The sequence below is a fragment of the Myotis daubentonii genome, chromosome 2, assembly GCF_963259705.1.
Source record: "Myotis daubentonii chromosome 2, mMyoDau2.1, whole genome shotgun sequence".
Classification (NCBI taxonomy): Eukaryota; Metazoa; Chordata; class Mammalia; order Chiroptera; family Vespertilionidae; genus Myotis; species Myotis daubentonii.
In genome coordinates this window covers 9,595,237-9,609,350 of record NC_081841.1, presented here as the reverse complement: position 1 = coordinate 9,609,350, position 14,114 = coordinate 9,595,237, and the positions used below count along the sequence as shown (strand labels likewise).

General features: G+C 50.6%; 1 protein-coding gene across 2 annotated transcripts in view; it reads left to right on the top strand.

The window, feature by feature from the left end:
* Positions 1–11,290: 11,290 nt before the first annotated feature.
* HMGXB4 (HMG-box containing 4) overlaps positions 11,291–14,114 on the top strand; it is a 31,559-nt gene continuing 28,735 nt past the window's right edge. Inside the window, exon 1 of one of the 2 annotated variants that reach the window (XM_059681682.1) lies at positions 11,291–11,415. The gene's annotated coding sequence lies outside the window, so the exon portion shown is untranslated. The remainder of the gene's footprint in view (positions 11,416–14,114) is intronic. The other variant, XM_059681683.1, reaches the window with a different exon arrangement.

The window sequence follows — 14,114 nt, the reverse complement described above, 5'->3', positions numbered from 1 at the left end:
AGGCTGACAACAAAACTGAGAGGGAGCTACAGAGATTTCCCAGACACCTACTGGCACTGACATTTTTTAAGAATCATATTGTAGAATGGCCTTCGTTTCGGATTTGTCCGGTGTCTTCTCATAATTAGATTCAGGTTATGCATCTTTGGTAAGAATGCATGGTGTCGTCACTTCACTGGGTGACCGTGGAAATAACACTTAATCTTTCAGAAAGTCATTCTCCTCATCTGAGAAATCAATAGGGTGGGACCAACCAGGTACTAAAAAGAGAATGTAATGTGTGTCTCAAAAGCTACCCAGCAAATGGCTTGGTGTCCGTGAGCATGTTCTTTGGTTTGCTGGGGAGCATGGGCCATTACCAAGTGTGTCCACCATATTGGTTTCTCTTACTCTAGACTTTACCAGGAGATGGCAGCTTTGAGAATATTTCGAAAGAGGAAAATCAAGAGGTTATTAAAGTTATTTCGGGAGGTATGGGTGAAAGATCAACCTTAATTAGTCATCTCAGAGATAGGAGATATGGAGAGGAGGAAGAGAGAAGCCCCCCAAATCAGACACAGAATGGAACTCAGGAAGCCAAGGGCACACAAAAATACAGAAGTCCATTCAACCACTTTGAAAAGCAACTTGGCAATATCCGGTAAAGATGTGCCCTAAGATACAGCGTTTCCCCTTCTCAAGGAAGTTCTCACACACTTGCACAGGGACTTCAACACAATTGCTGTGCTGTTGCTTATAATAATTTCTTAAATGGATACCATGTAAATGCCCATATTGATAAAAATGAATAAATAAAATGGGGTGCATGGCCACCATAGAACACTATACGGCTGTGAAGATAAATTACCTGGATGTGGGTGTGTCAGCATAGAGAGCAAAGACATAATTTTGTGTGTGTATGTCACAGCTTGTTTCCAGTGTTGGTGTTTTATGCCTTTTTTTTCCTGATCAGCTCGAAACTAGTCAGTTTTATTGATCTTCTCCAAGTACAACCTTTTTAAAACAAACCTTTATTTGAAATAAAGTTAGACTTACAAAGATAGTAGAGGAAGTTCCCGTATACCCCTCACACCGTTTCATTTCCTCTGATGTTTATTATCTCACACTAGAGGCTGTGCACCAGTGGGGTCCCTCGGTGTGGCCTGTGGAAATTGGCTGAAACCGGCAGTCCAACATCCCCCGAAGGATGCAGTAGTGCGAGAACCGGCAGGCAGCCAGGGAGGAGGCCGAGCCCCAGCCTGCACCGCGCAGCTCCCATTCATCCCGGCCCCGCTGCACCTGCCACTGCTCCGAAGCTCGCTGCCACTCCTCTGCGGGCACCGCCACAGCTGTGCTCGCCAGCAGTGAGCCCAGCCTCTGGCGCCCATTGGTCAGCTGAGTGGCGCTCCTGCTGTGGGAGCACACTACCACCAGGGGGCAGCTCCTGCATTGAACGTCTGCCCCCTGGTGGTCAGTGCGCGTCATAGCGACCGGTCCATTGGTCAACCAGTCAACCAGTCAAATGATTGCTTGGGCTTTTATATAGAGAGAGATTACTCCTGTCAATTTGTCAAATCTAAGAAACAAACACTAGTAATTACTATTAAGTAAACTCTAGACTTTGGATTTCACCCTGCAGACGCCTAATGAATAATGAGGGAATAGGAGAACACCTTCATACACATCTGTGGCTTTATGCTTGTGGTTTGGTCTTGTTCTATATATGATGAAATAGAAATTGTATATATTTAAGGTGTTCAACATGTTTTGATATATATGCCTATTTATATACCTTGTGAGATTATCAAATTAATATACATATCTATCAACCCCCATAGCTACCCTTTGATCAATATCTTCCCTTTCCCTCACTCCCCAGCCTCTGGTAACCACCCCTTCTCCTCTGTTACTATAAATTTGAGGGTTTTGTGTTTTGGTTTTGTGGGCTTTTTGAGATTCCACCTGTGACATCATGCAGGTTTGTTTTCTGTGTCTGCTTTGTTTCACTTAGCACGATGCCCTCCGGGTTCATTTCCTTCTTTTCTGTGCTTGAATGATATTCCTTTGTAATATGTGTTTTTCTTTATCCATTCATCTGTCCTCACTTAGGCTGCTTCCAAGCCTTGACTATTGTGAATTATGCTGCAATGAACATAGGGGTGCAGCTATCTCTTCAAGACACTGACTGTGACTCTCCTCCTCCCCCTCCCCCATACGGTATATACCTAGAAGTGGAATTGCTGGATCACAGGGTAGTTTTCTTCTTGGTTTTTTTTAGGACCCTCCATACTGTTCTCCACAGTGGCTGCACCAACCTACCTTTCCACCAGCAGCGCACAAGGGTTCCTTTTCTCCGCTCCCTCCCCAACACTGTCTGTCCTCTGACTTTTTGATGCCAGCTGGGCTGAAGCGGTACCTCCCTGTGGCTTTCGATTCGCGTTTCCCTGATGATTCGTGACTTTGCGCACCTTCTCTTGTACCCCTTGGCCATTGGACTATTTTCTTTGGGAAAATGTCGATTGAGGTCCTTCGCCCATTTTTTACTCAGGTTGTTTGGTTTATTTTGCTACTGAGTTGTACGAGCCCTGCATACATTTTGGGTAGGAACCTCTTATCGGACGTGTGGTTTGCAAATATCTTCTCCAGTGCGGTAGGTTGCCTTTGCACTGTGACCGGTGCCTTTGCTGTGCTGAAGTTTCGAGTTTGATACAATCCCCGCTTATGTATCTTTGCTTTTGTTTCTGAGCTTTTGGTGTCATTACCCAAAAAATTAAAAAAATTAAAAATCCTTCCCAAGACTAATGTCAAGGAGCTTTCCCCTGTTTCCCTCTAGGACAGTGGTTCTCAACCTTCCTAATGCCGCGACCTTTTAGTACAGTTCCTCATGTTGTGGTGACCCCCAACCGTAAAATTATTTTCATTGCTACTTCATAACTGTAATTTTGTTACTGTTATGAATCGTCATGTAAATATCTGATATGCAGGATGTATTTTCATTGCTACAAATTGAACATAATTAAAGCAGAGTGATTAATCACAAAAACAATATGTAATTATATATGTGTTTTCAGATGGTCTTAGGGGACCCCTGTGAAAGGGTCATTCGACCCCCAAAGGGGTCGTGACCCACAGGTTGAGAACCGCTGTTCTAGGAGTTGGATGGTGTCAAGTCGTACTGAGGAGGAAACTGGTCTTGCAAGGCGATGCACTGCCCTGGGGGGGAGGGTTGTTATGCTGGTGCCGGACCATCGGATGTGGCCTGACACCTGGGGGCCTTCCTGCAGGGCCACGAAGGGGGCAGGGGGCATGGGGCATATCTGCAAGACAAAGACTCCAGCGGGATACACATAGACAGGCTCTCTGCATGTTTCTTCGCTCTGGTTTGGAAATGATTCCCCGAGTCCACTAGTGTTCATAAACAGGGTCCCTCTTTCTCTAGGAAGCATCCTTGGTATTTCTTTGCTCTTCGGTAACATTACAGTTCAGTCTTTAGTCAATTTTGGGTTGGTTTTTGCATGCGGTGTAAGAGGGAACGGCACATTCTTTGGGTCCCAACTTTCAATGTCTTCTTACCTCCCTTCCATGCACAATGTCAACGGTGTGTCCTCGTGTTTAGCAGGAGGAATAGGGAGCCGTTTACCTACATCTCCCCAGCACTGGGTGACTCCTTGCGTTTCTTTTATCTTTCCTGTCTCTGCTTAGCAAGCTTCCTGTTTCCTCCACCTTCCTGACCATATGGAATGTAATTACTGTTTTTTAACAGCCCTGTCTACTAATTCTATCATCTCTGTCTTTTCTGGTTCTGTTTATATTGGTTAATTTTTCTCCTCATTATGGGTCATATTTTCTTGCTTCTTTGTACGCCTGCTCATTTTAGTTGTTGTTAATCCTCACCCGAGGATATTTTTCCATTGATTTATGAGAGGGAGTGGGAGGGAGGGGGCAAGGGGAGAGAGAAAGACATTGATGTGAGAGAGACACATCCATTGGTTGCCTCCCACACATGCCCCGACCTGGGCTGGGGATCAAACGTGCAACCCAGGTACATGCCCTTGACCGGGAATTGAAGCTGCTTTGGTGCATGAGTCGATGCTCTAACCACTGAGACACACCAGCCAGGACACACCTGGTAATTTTTGTTGTTGTAATTTTTACTGAAGGCCAGATATTGTGTGTCACCGTGTTGGGCTCTGGGTATTTTGTATTTCTATAGATAGTCTTGCACTTGGATACAATTAAGCTACTTGGAAGCGGTTCGGTCCTTTCAGGGCTGATGTTTAAGCTGTGAGGCGGGACCAGAGCAGCCGTTATCCCAGGGCGAAGGGTCCCCACTGCTGAATGTTTTAGCAAATACCCCTGGGTGACGAGGTGTTTCCATTCCAGCTGATGGGAACCCGAACTAGTCTCAGCCCTGCATGACCTACAGAGCCCACTCCCTCTAACCCAGTGGTTCTCAACCTTCCTCATGCCGCGACCCTTTAGTACAGTTCCTCATGTTGTGGTGACCCCCAGCCATACAATTATTTTCGTTGCTACTTCATAACTGTAATTTTGCTACTGTTGTGAATCATCATGTAAATATCTGATAGGCAGGATGTATTTTCATTGCTACAAATTGAACATAATTAAAGCATAGTGATTCATCACAAAAACAATATGTAATTATGATGGTCTTAGGTGACCCCTGTGAAAGGGTCGTTCGACCCCCAAAGGGTTCGCGACCCACAGGTTGAGAACCGCTGCTTTCATCCTTTGAGCCGTTCTTTCCGGGCCTTAGCTAGTTTCCTTGCACACATGCGCTCATCGGTCTTCAGCTGAACACTCAGGGGGGCTCTCTGTGGAGGTCCTGAGCTCTCTCTGCCTAAGAATCCCGGCCACCTTGACCTCCCAGACCCCCAGCTTCTGCTCCTCAACTCAAGGAGACCACCTGGCTCCCCGGGGCTCACCCTTCCCTACACCGTCGTCTGGAAACTCCAGGCAGTGAGCTGAGACCATGTGGGGTTGCTCTCTGGATTTCAGAGGTCACTGTCCCACACTGCCTGGTGTCCAGTGTCTACAGACCCTGGTTTCATACATTTTGTCTAGAATTTTTTAATTGTTTCAGGACAACTCTGGTCCCTATTATTCCAATTTGATGAGAAGCAAAGACTCCCAAACGTGTACTGTTGAATGAAAAACACAAGTTGTTACCAAAGGATACCTAGCGCTTAGGATCCAGAGGTCCCAGAGCACTTACACAGCTTTGAGTAACAGTGCTGCTACAGCACAACATGACATAGCACCTGACGTTGCTCAGAGTAACAGACAGCACCTGCCAGGTGTTGGGCACTGCTGGGTAAGTGCTTTTCTTACTCATTTCCATTTTGAGGAGAGGCACTGGGGCCCAGAGATGTCTAGTAACTTGCTCAAGGTCACACAGCTAGAAAGTAGCAGAGTTCAACTTTAATCTAGGAGGTCAGGCTCCTGAGTTAATGCCCCTAACCAGCAGGCCACACTGTCTGCCATGAATATATGTCTGGGACAGGGGGGACACATACTAATTTCATTTCCTCTGAGACCAGAGAGAGGAGGAGGAGGAACTATGGGTGCTGGGGATAGGGATGAGGCTTTAACTATGTTCATGTTTTCTTTACTAAAACTTATCCTATATAATAAAGAGGTAATATGCAAATTGGCCATCACTTCAACACACAAGATGGCCACCCCCATGTGGACACAAGATGGCTTGCAGGGGAGTGCAGTTGGGGGGGGGGACCAGGCCTGCAGGGGAGGGCAGTTAGGGGTGATCAGGCTGGCGGGGGAGGGCAGTTGGGGGTGATCAGGCTGGCAGAGGAGGACAGTTGGGGGCAATTGGGCCAGCAGGGGAGGACAGTTAGGGGCAATCGGGCCAGCAGGGGAGGAGTTAGGTGTCGATCAGGCTGGCAGGGGAGTGGTTAGGGGCAATCAGGCAGGCAGGCAGGTGAGCAGTTGGGAGCCAGCAGTCCTGGATTGTGAGAGGGATGTCCCAGATTGGAGAGGGTGCAATCTAGGCTGAGGGCCCCCCCCCAGTGCACAAATTTCGTGCACAGGAATATATATATATATATATATATATATATATATATATATATATATATATATATATATATATATATATATTAGAGGCCCGGTGCACAAAAATTTGTGCACTCGGGGTTGGGAGAGGAGGTCCCTCAGCCTGGCCTGTGCCCTCTCACAGTCTGGGACCCATCAGGAGATAAGGACCTGCTGGTTTAGGCCTGCTCCCGGGTGGCAGAGGGCAGGCCTAATCCTAGGTGTAACCCCTGGTCTGGCTCAGAGCAGGGCCCATTGGGGAGTTGGGGCCCCGCCTCCTGTCATGCACAGAGCAGGGCGGATTGGGAGGTTGCCATGCCACCCTCAGTCATGCTCAGGGTAGGGCCGATTGGGGGGTTGGGGCACCACCCCCTGTCACACTCAAGGCAGGGTCCATAGGGAGGTTGCAGCACCACTCCTGTCATGCACAGAGCAGGGCCGATCAGAGGGTTGGGGCTCCGCACCCTGTCACACTGATCCCGGTGCTGGGAAGCCTCGCTGCTCCTGCTCCGCTGATCCCAGGGCCAGGACGCCTCTTGGCTCCCCTGATCCCTGGCCCGGAGGCCTCTCAGCTCCGCTGATCACCGGGGCGGGAGGCCTCTCTGCTCCGCTGATCACTGGGGCCGGGAGGCCTCTCGGCTGATCACCGGGCCAGGAGGCCTCTGGACTCCGCTGATCACCGGGGCTGGGAGGCTTATGGACTCCGCTGATCACCGGGCCGGGAGGCCTCTGGACTCCACTGATCACCGGGGCCGGGAGGCCTCTGGACTCCGCTGATCACCGGGCCGGGAGGCCTCTGGACTCCACTGATCACCGGGGCCGGGAGGCCTCTGGACTCCGCTGATCACAGGGGCCGGGAGGCCTCTCGGATCCGCTGATCCCAGGCCCTGAGGCCTCTCTGCCCTGCTGCTTCAGGGCTGTTTGGCTTCGCTCTGCTTGGAGCCTGAGTATGCAAATTAACCGCCATCTTTTAGCTTCTATAATTGAAACATTGTATCTTTTGGAGTTGTTGCTTCAGGAGCTCAGAGCCCTGCAGCTGCGGGGATCCTTGACTTTCTCCATCGCTGGGGCAACCAAGCCTCCTATTCTCAGCTGCCTGGCTGCCAGCCGCCATCTTGGCTGACAGTTAATTTGCATATCTCGCTGATTAGCCAATGAAAAAGGTATCGGTTGTACGCCAATTACCATTTTTCTCTTTTATTAGTATAGGATATATTAATTCAATTCAAAAACTGAAGGCATTATAAGTAGAATAATGTTAACATTTGTTCAAGCTGGTAAGTGGGTACATAGATGTTTGTATTTTGAAATATATTACAATTTAAAATTATTTTCCTGTGGTTAAAAAAGAAAAAGAGAAGAAGAATAGTCAGCACCACAGGCAGCAGGAGAGAGAGGCAAGCAAGTCAGAAGAAGGTGGAGGCTGGCCCCAGCCCTTCCACACTAAGTACAACCTCCTCCCTTCCCCCCTCAGTGTGGCCCAACCTCCGCCGCCACGCCCAGGAACTGACCCCAGGGGAGGTGCCATTGCTGGTCCTTCAGTGATGCAGCCCTGAGCCTCCCTTCACCCGTTTCTCTCACCAGGATGCCCTCCCACCCCCCTTCACCCCACCCCGAGGGCAGGGACCAGCTCTACGGCTTCCTCTTTCCTGCAGCCCCGGGACCAGGGAGCCCCTCTGGGCCCCAAACAGCAGAGAAGCAACCAGCCAGATCGCCCAAGACTGGAGGGGAGAGTTGTGGCTCAAGAGATAAAGCACGGAAGGGCAGGCGGCAGCTTGACCCAGGCACTGAGCCTCTGCGGGCCCCTCTCAGCGTCTTTCCCATTTTCTCAGACGAGCTCCTCCCCACGGCGGGAGGCCTGGCTGTGGGCAGCCCCAGGCTCACAGCCGTACAGCTGGGATGAGAGACACAAAGGACCTCATGCCTCCATCTGAAGTTTTAAAACAGCCCAGGAAAGCTCAGGCAGAGGGATGGGAGTACCCCGGCTGCGTGACGTGCCCACTCCTGAATCTGGGCAGCGCTGTCCGCACAGGGGATGCGAGGTGGACTGAGCAAACCAAACCCACTGGCCTATGGGGACTGCCAGCCTGAGAGAATAGAGCGAAGAGGGAGGGATTTGCATAGCAGGACCCAGCCGTCTAGAGGGCCAGCTTCTCTCTGGCTGTTAGTGTTTTTTAACATGAGCCATAAATTTCTTCCTGTCTCTTAATGTAGTTTTCATTAGGTCCCACCACTCCCAGTCAAAAGGGACCTGACTAATGTACTAATGTACATCCATGCATCATCTCCCATCAGGACTAGGAGACAGAAGCTGTTCAAAACACAGCTGAAAAGGGCAAAGCATGGGGAAAAATGGTCTGAAGAAAATGCCCAAATTAAGCACAACCATGCTCTGGGCAGTGCCACTTGGGGCAGGTGGACCAGAGCACAACCCCAGCCCAGGGGGCACCCAGGCTTCATATATCGCAGATACCATGGGACAAGGCATGCTACTCACAAAACCCACTGTGACCAAGTCCCTCTCCATCTCAGGCTCCCATGAGGACCCTCCTTTCCCTCTTTCCAAGTTTCAGAGACAAAGGAAGCATCATGGGATATTCCATAGACGATATTTTCCCACTGAGGCTCCGAGGAAAGTCTTGTACCTCTTCCAGGAGCTATGACCTCCTGCCCTCCCTCCCCGCCATTTCCGGCTGAGCTAGCCTACAGCACTCGTCTCACCAGAGAAGCCTCCCCTGATGACAATTTTAAAGAACATTCCTTCCCACCTCCACCCGCTCCTGGCATTTTTCTCCACCTTTGATCATCACCTAACAGGGTATCTATTTATTTTCTGCCCCTCAACCTAACTAGACTAGAAGCTCCAGTGGCACAGAGACTCTGGATTTTGTTCACGGTCCTATTCTCAGCACGTAGGACAGTGCCTCATGTATGCTGTTTTCAATAAATATTTGTTAAATGAATGGATGAATGCATGTGCAGTGATACGAGACCAGGAGCGAGTGAATGGAAAGAGCAAGATGAAGAGTGATCCGCCTTCAGGTGTACAGGACGTTACAATGAGCAATAACGTGACAGTTCCATCCTCAAGTGGGATCAAAGGAAGGATGGGACAAGGGGACTCAGGGGCTTTCAGGTTCAAGCTAGCGATACAGATATTGTTTTTGCCTACCTAGCACCCATTCACCCTTCTGACAATACTCCCTGATTTTCCTTCTGTCGACTCCTACAGGGCTGAGCATGTGACCTGATCTGGCCAATCACCCCTTTGCTCATAGTGACTGCTTTCTGTTTGGATACATGATCCGATTCAACAAGAAGAGCAATCCCATGATGCCCGCCAAAACATATGGGGGGAAAGAAACCTTCTCTCCAGGGACACTGCTAGCGGTAAAGTCTGCGGCTGTTAGAGTCACCACGGGGAACCTGGGAAGAAAGCCGACCCAGAAGACAGCACCCTAGAGAGGTGTCAAGAGACCTGAGTCCCTCCCTGGGATCCAGCCACGCCTAAAGGTACTGGACAATTCAATAGCGTCAGCCAAAACAACTCCTTTTCTGGAGAACTGCTTGGAACTGGGTTTCTGTCACTTACAACTGAAAACATACTGACCACTATTTAAAAACAAGCGGGAATTACATTGTTAAGGCTTTTAAATACCCCACAGGGAAACCTAATGTCAGGCAACGTGTCCTAGAAGTGCAACCCCAGACCTTTTGGTGAAACTCATTGCCTTTCTTTTTAGTGAGGAGGATGGTAATTGAGAAAAAGGATGCTAGTTTTATTTATTACTAGAGGCCCGGTGCATGAAATTCGTGCATGGGGGGAGGGGTCCCTCAGCCTGGCCTGTGCCCTCTCGCAGTCCAGGAGCCCTAGCTCCTTACCGCCCACCTGCTTGCTGCTCCTTACTACTAGGCTCGCTGCCCCTTAATGCTGCCAAAGAGGCAGGAGAGGCTTCTGGCTGGGCGGCACTCCACCTGTGGGAGCTCACTGACCACCAGGGGGCAGCCCCTGCATTGAGCATCTGCCCCCTGGTGGTCAGTGTGCATCATAGTCATTGTGGTCGGTCAGCCTTAGCGATCGCTTAGGCTTTTATTATATAGATTTGCATTTTCACTTTGGGAATAAATTCAACAACTTGCTCAGGCATTTTAACATCTCACCGTCTCACAGTTATAAGAGCAATAGTTAAATAAAATCCAATATTCTACTCGGTGCACAGGGAGAGAGACCATGATATGGTAAAGAGAGCACTGAACCAAGAGTCCAATAATCTGGTTTCTTTCTCATCCTTATCTGATCACTAATTGGCAGTGTGGTCTAAGACCAATCATTTTGCTTCCCTTGGTCTTAATTTCTAAGTATATAACATGAGCAGTATGACTACATCACCTTCAGGCACCTGTCCAATTCAGGAATGGCAAGCTCACTAGGACAAGGGCTCCTAATCTTTGATGGAATCCAAACCCCAGAAAAATACCCACGTGCATAAACACATAATTTTGCATAGAGATTCATGGAGTTCACAACTGTAAAAGCCAAACTATATCTCTAATGTCTCTGCTCTGCAGTAACTAGGACACTGCTGCTTGAATTCCCCTGGTGATGAGGAGCTCACTACCTGAGAGAGTGGCCAAATACAATTAAACTGCTCTAGCAAAATAAATTCATCTTCATATTGAACCCATTGGCCCAAATTCTCCAGAGGAATACAGAAAAACCCACCTCTCTCCTGTGTATGACATTTCTTCATTTCCCTGAAGACTGTTTCTAACTTTGAAATGCAAATAACTTGTGAGGAGAAACGCAGACGATCGCCATGCAAATTACTCTACAGTGTGCTGTCAGAAAAATAAGTTCTTCCGCCCCACCCCAGCTATGCCAAACACCCAAATGCAGATGCTCAATGCCAAATAGGCACCACGACTCTCAATGTGCATGGATCTAGGTTCTGCAGAGGGGGGAATTCCTGCATAAAAACATCTTGAAGGAAACAGTAGAGTCTTTGGGGCATAACGCTGCCTTAAGAATCAGAAAGCTTGGAGAAGTATCCTGCCGCCCACTCCAACTACCTGTGTATGGTTAGGCAAGTCCCTTAAGCTCATCTGTAAACTGAGACAAAACCCACATCAATGCGATGCGGGGAGGACTAACGCCAATTCTCCGTAGAAACCGGCCCCCGGGCTCAGCCTGCTGCGCGGCGCATTCGATGCGCTCGGCGCTCCCCACCAGCGGGATTCCCCTTCGGGTCGGAGCCTGCGCTCTGGGCTCGACTGAGCCTCCCTGGCCGCTCGCGCTTTTCTCTCCGGCTCCAAGATGGCGGCGGGCGGCGGCGCGGAGGCGGGATCCAGGCGAGCCGAGTGAAGGTAGCGGCGAGCGGAACCCCCACGAGGCCGGGCCGAGCCCCCACCCCGAGGCGGCAGCGGCCCCGCCCCGCCGCCACCCGCCGCCCGGGGCCCGCGACACCGCTCCGGGGGCGCCCCAGACCCGCCGCGGCCTAGCCCCGGGGCCGAGCCGGGGACTGGAGTAGCGGCCGCAGTCCGCCCCCGGGCAGGGGCTGGAGCGGGCCGAAGGAGGAGGGCGGGCGGGAGCTGTTCAAACCGGGAAGGCGGGAAAGCTGCGGGGCCGGGAGGGGGCGTGCGGCCGCCGCGGGGGCCTGCGGGCCGGGGCCGCCCCTCCCCCTGCCCGGCCGTCTCCGCCCTCGGGGGCGCCGGGAGGCCGCCGGGGACGCGGGAACCCGGGTCGGGGCCGCGGCGCGGCTGGGGACCCGGGGTGCGGGGTCCCCGGGGCTGTCAGGTGGATCGGGCCCTGGAACCGGGGCGATGGGAGGGCCGGGGCCTCGCGGGCCGGAGAGGATGCAGGGAGCCTCCTTCCTTTCCTCTCCGTGGAGCTTTGTTGAACCAGCTGTTGCCGCGAAGCTGCCGGGAGAGCCCCGTGGGTCTGCCGTGGGCACCGCCAACGCGGTGGCCCCGGGGGGCTCTGTGTGGACGTGGCCCGGCGCCGCGTGGACTCTCCTCTGCGTGGGGCCCATGTCCCCCCACGGCTGCTCCTGGTAGGTTCGCGCACTTGCTTCGCTATCACGCCGAAGAGGAACAGCGTCGACCTGCCTGCTTTCCGATGGTTCAGGTGGCGGCTGGTTGTGTCTCCTCGTAGCAGAACAAATAAATAAATGAAAAAGCTGCCTCCAGAGTAAAGCCTGTTGATGGGAGGAGGCCCGTCCAAGTGTGCGTCGCCGGCGGCTGGGAAATGCGTGTGGCCCGCCGACCCGTGCGGTGGTCGCGCGGTTCCGTTTCCGTCGCCCTGGGGTGCGCGGGTTCGGCCCCCACCCCGCGCGGGGGCATCGCTGCAGTTGGCAGAGCTGGCAGGGGCTGCGAGTGCTGCGTAGGTAGGGTAGGTGCCTGGAGGAGGGAGGGGCCAGAGCCCGGAGTCGCTCCGTGCTGAGATTGGAGGCGATGTGGACCAAAAAGTGAGAAGACATCACCTGCTCCCGCCCGAGAAGTGAGGACCGCAGACCGGCGGAGACAGGCGGCGGCTGGAGGCGCGTCTTCCTCCCGCACCGACTGGCCTGCCACGTTCCCGCCGGGAGCTCTGAAGAGGAGGACTGGACCCGGGTTTCGGGGCTGCGCTTGCTGCCTGGTTTCAGGGGCTCGCTTTGTTCCCTCCGTCAGCATCCATTCACTTTCTCGGCTGAACAGGCTTGGTAATGGTCGCTCAGACTTCCTCAGGAACGTCCCCTTCCGACACTTTTTCACCTTTTCGGTATTTATCATTGGGACTTTCAAGATGACCAAGTACTCCTGGAGGTTTTGGATTTCACCCAATTACTTTGGCTAATCCGGAAAGCTGTGCCTGAACATGACGCGAATACTCACCTGCGAGAGCAGAGAAGCGCTGCCGCCGCCTTCTTACACCCTGAACAGTCCCCAAAGAGCCATTTGACAGTTTGCACGTTTCGTAGGTACACGTTCTTTATGATGGTCTATTTCTCCCATAAACAGCATTGAAGAATGAACTTTCATTGATGTTGTCATTCCCGATCCCACTGAGTGGAACAGAGATGTGAAATTATGCCTGCCTCTTCAAGTTGACAACATTTAATTCTATAAACTCCAAAACGGTAGAATTCAGTAGAATGGGTGTTAACACCTGTTTTACATTTGCCAACACTTTAATGTCAATTTTCATTAATCCTCACAATCTGCTGCCTAACCCTGAACTCTGAACTTATCATGGATAATATCCAAGATCCAGAAGGGATATGGGGAGTCATCTGATCTTACATATATATGTTGCCCTAACTCTGCCTGCTTGCACACTGTTGCTTGAGACTTATTTATCTGGTTTCATCTTCTTAAGTTAGCAACCAAAACTAACTCCTAGGCTGCAGTAATATCCTGATTTTAAAGTACTTATAAAGTTAGGCTCCATCAGTTGCCCATCTGGGTGGCACAGTTCATTTACTCTGTTTAATTGTTTTTTTAAGCTTGTGGCTGCTGCCCCAATATCAGTGAATTGGACTTCCTTCAGGCCTCATTCTCTCTCTTTTTTTTTTTTATGGGTTATTTAATCCTATATTTATAAAATGCTCTTCACTGTTTTTTATGGAAATTTAAATAGTAGCAGGCCTGATTCTAATACATATTGTGCCTTTGAGGATCAGCTTCTAATTTTATGTTCCCTTTCAGAGCTTCTTAAATTCACTGATTGTTTTCCAAAGCAGTCAGTTATGAGACGGAGAGCACTTTTCATAGTGCAGTAAGAGGCCCTTGTTTTCTTAGACTCTTCAGAGGTACTGACTTCTGTTTTGACAGTTGCTCAACTCTTTTATGTTGGTTTTGATATTACCAAAGGGAAGACCTGGTTATAAGGCTCCGGACCTGCCTCTGCTTCATATAGAAGTGCATTTTGTTGTTGACAACAGATGGTTGCCATATTGATGACGTAGAATAGTTAAGACTTTTATTCTCCATTTCTCAAACATTCTTTGCCAAAATTCATTTGGTAGGGGAAACATTTAACTTGAAGTCTAAAGTAGCGGTATCTCTTGGCATTATCAGCCTATGAA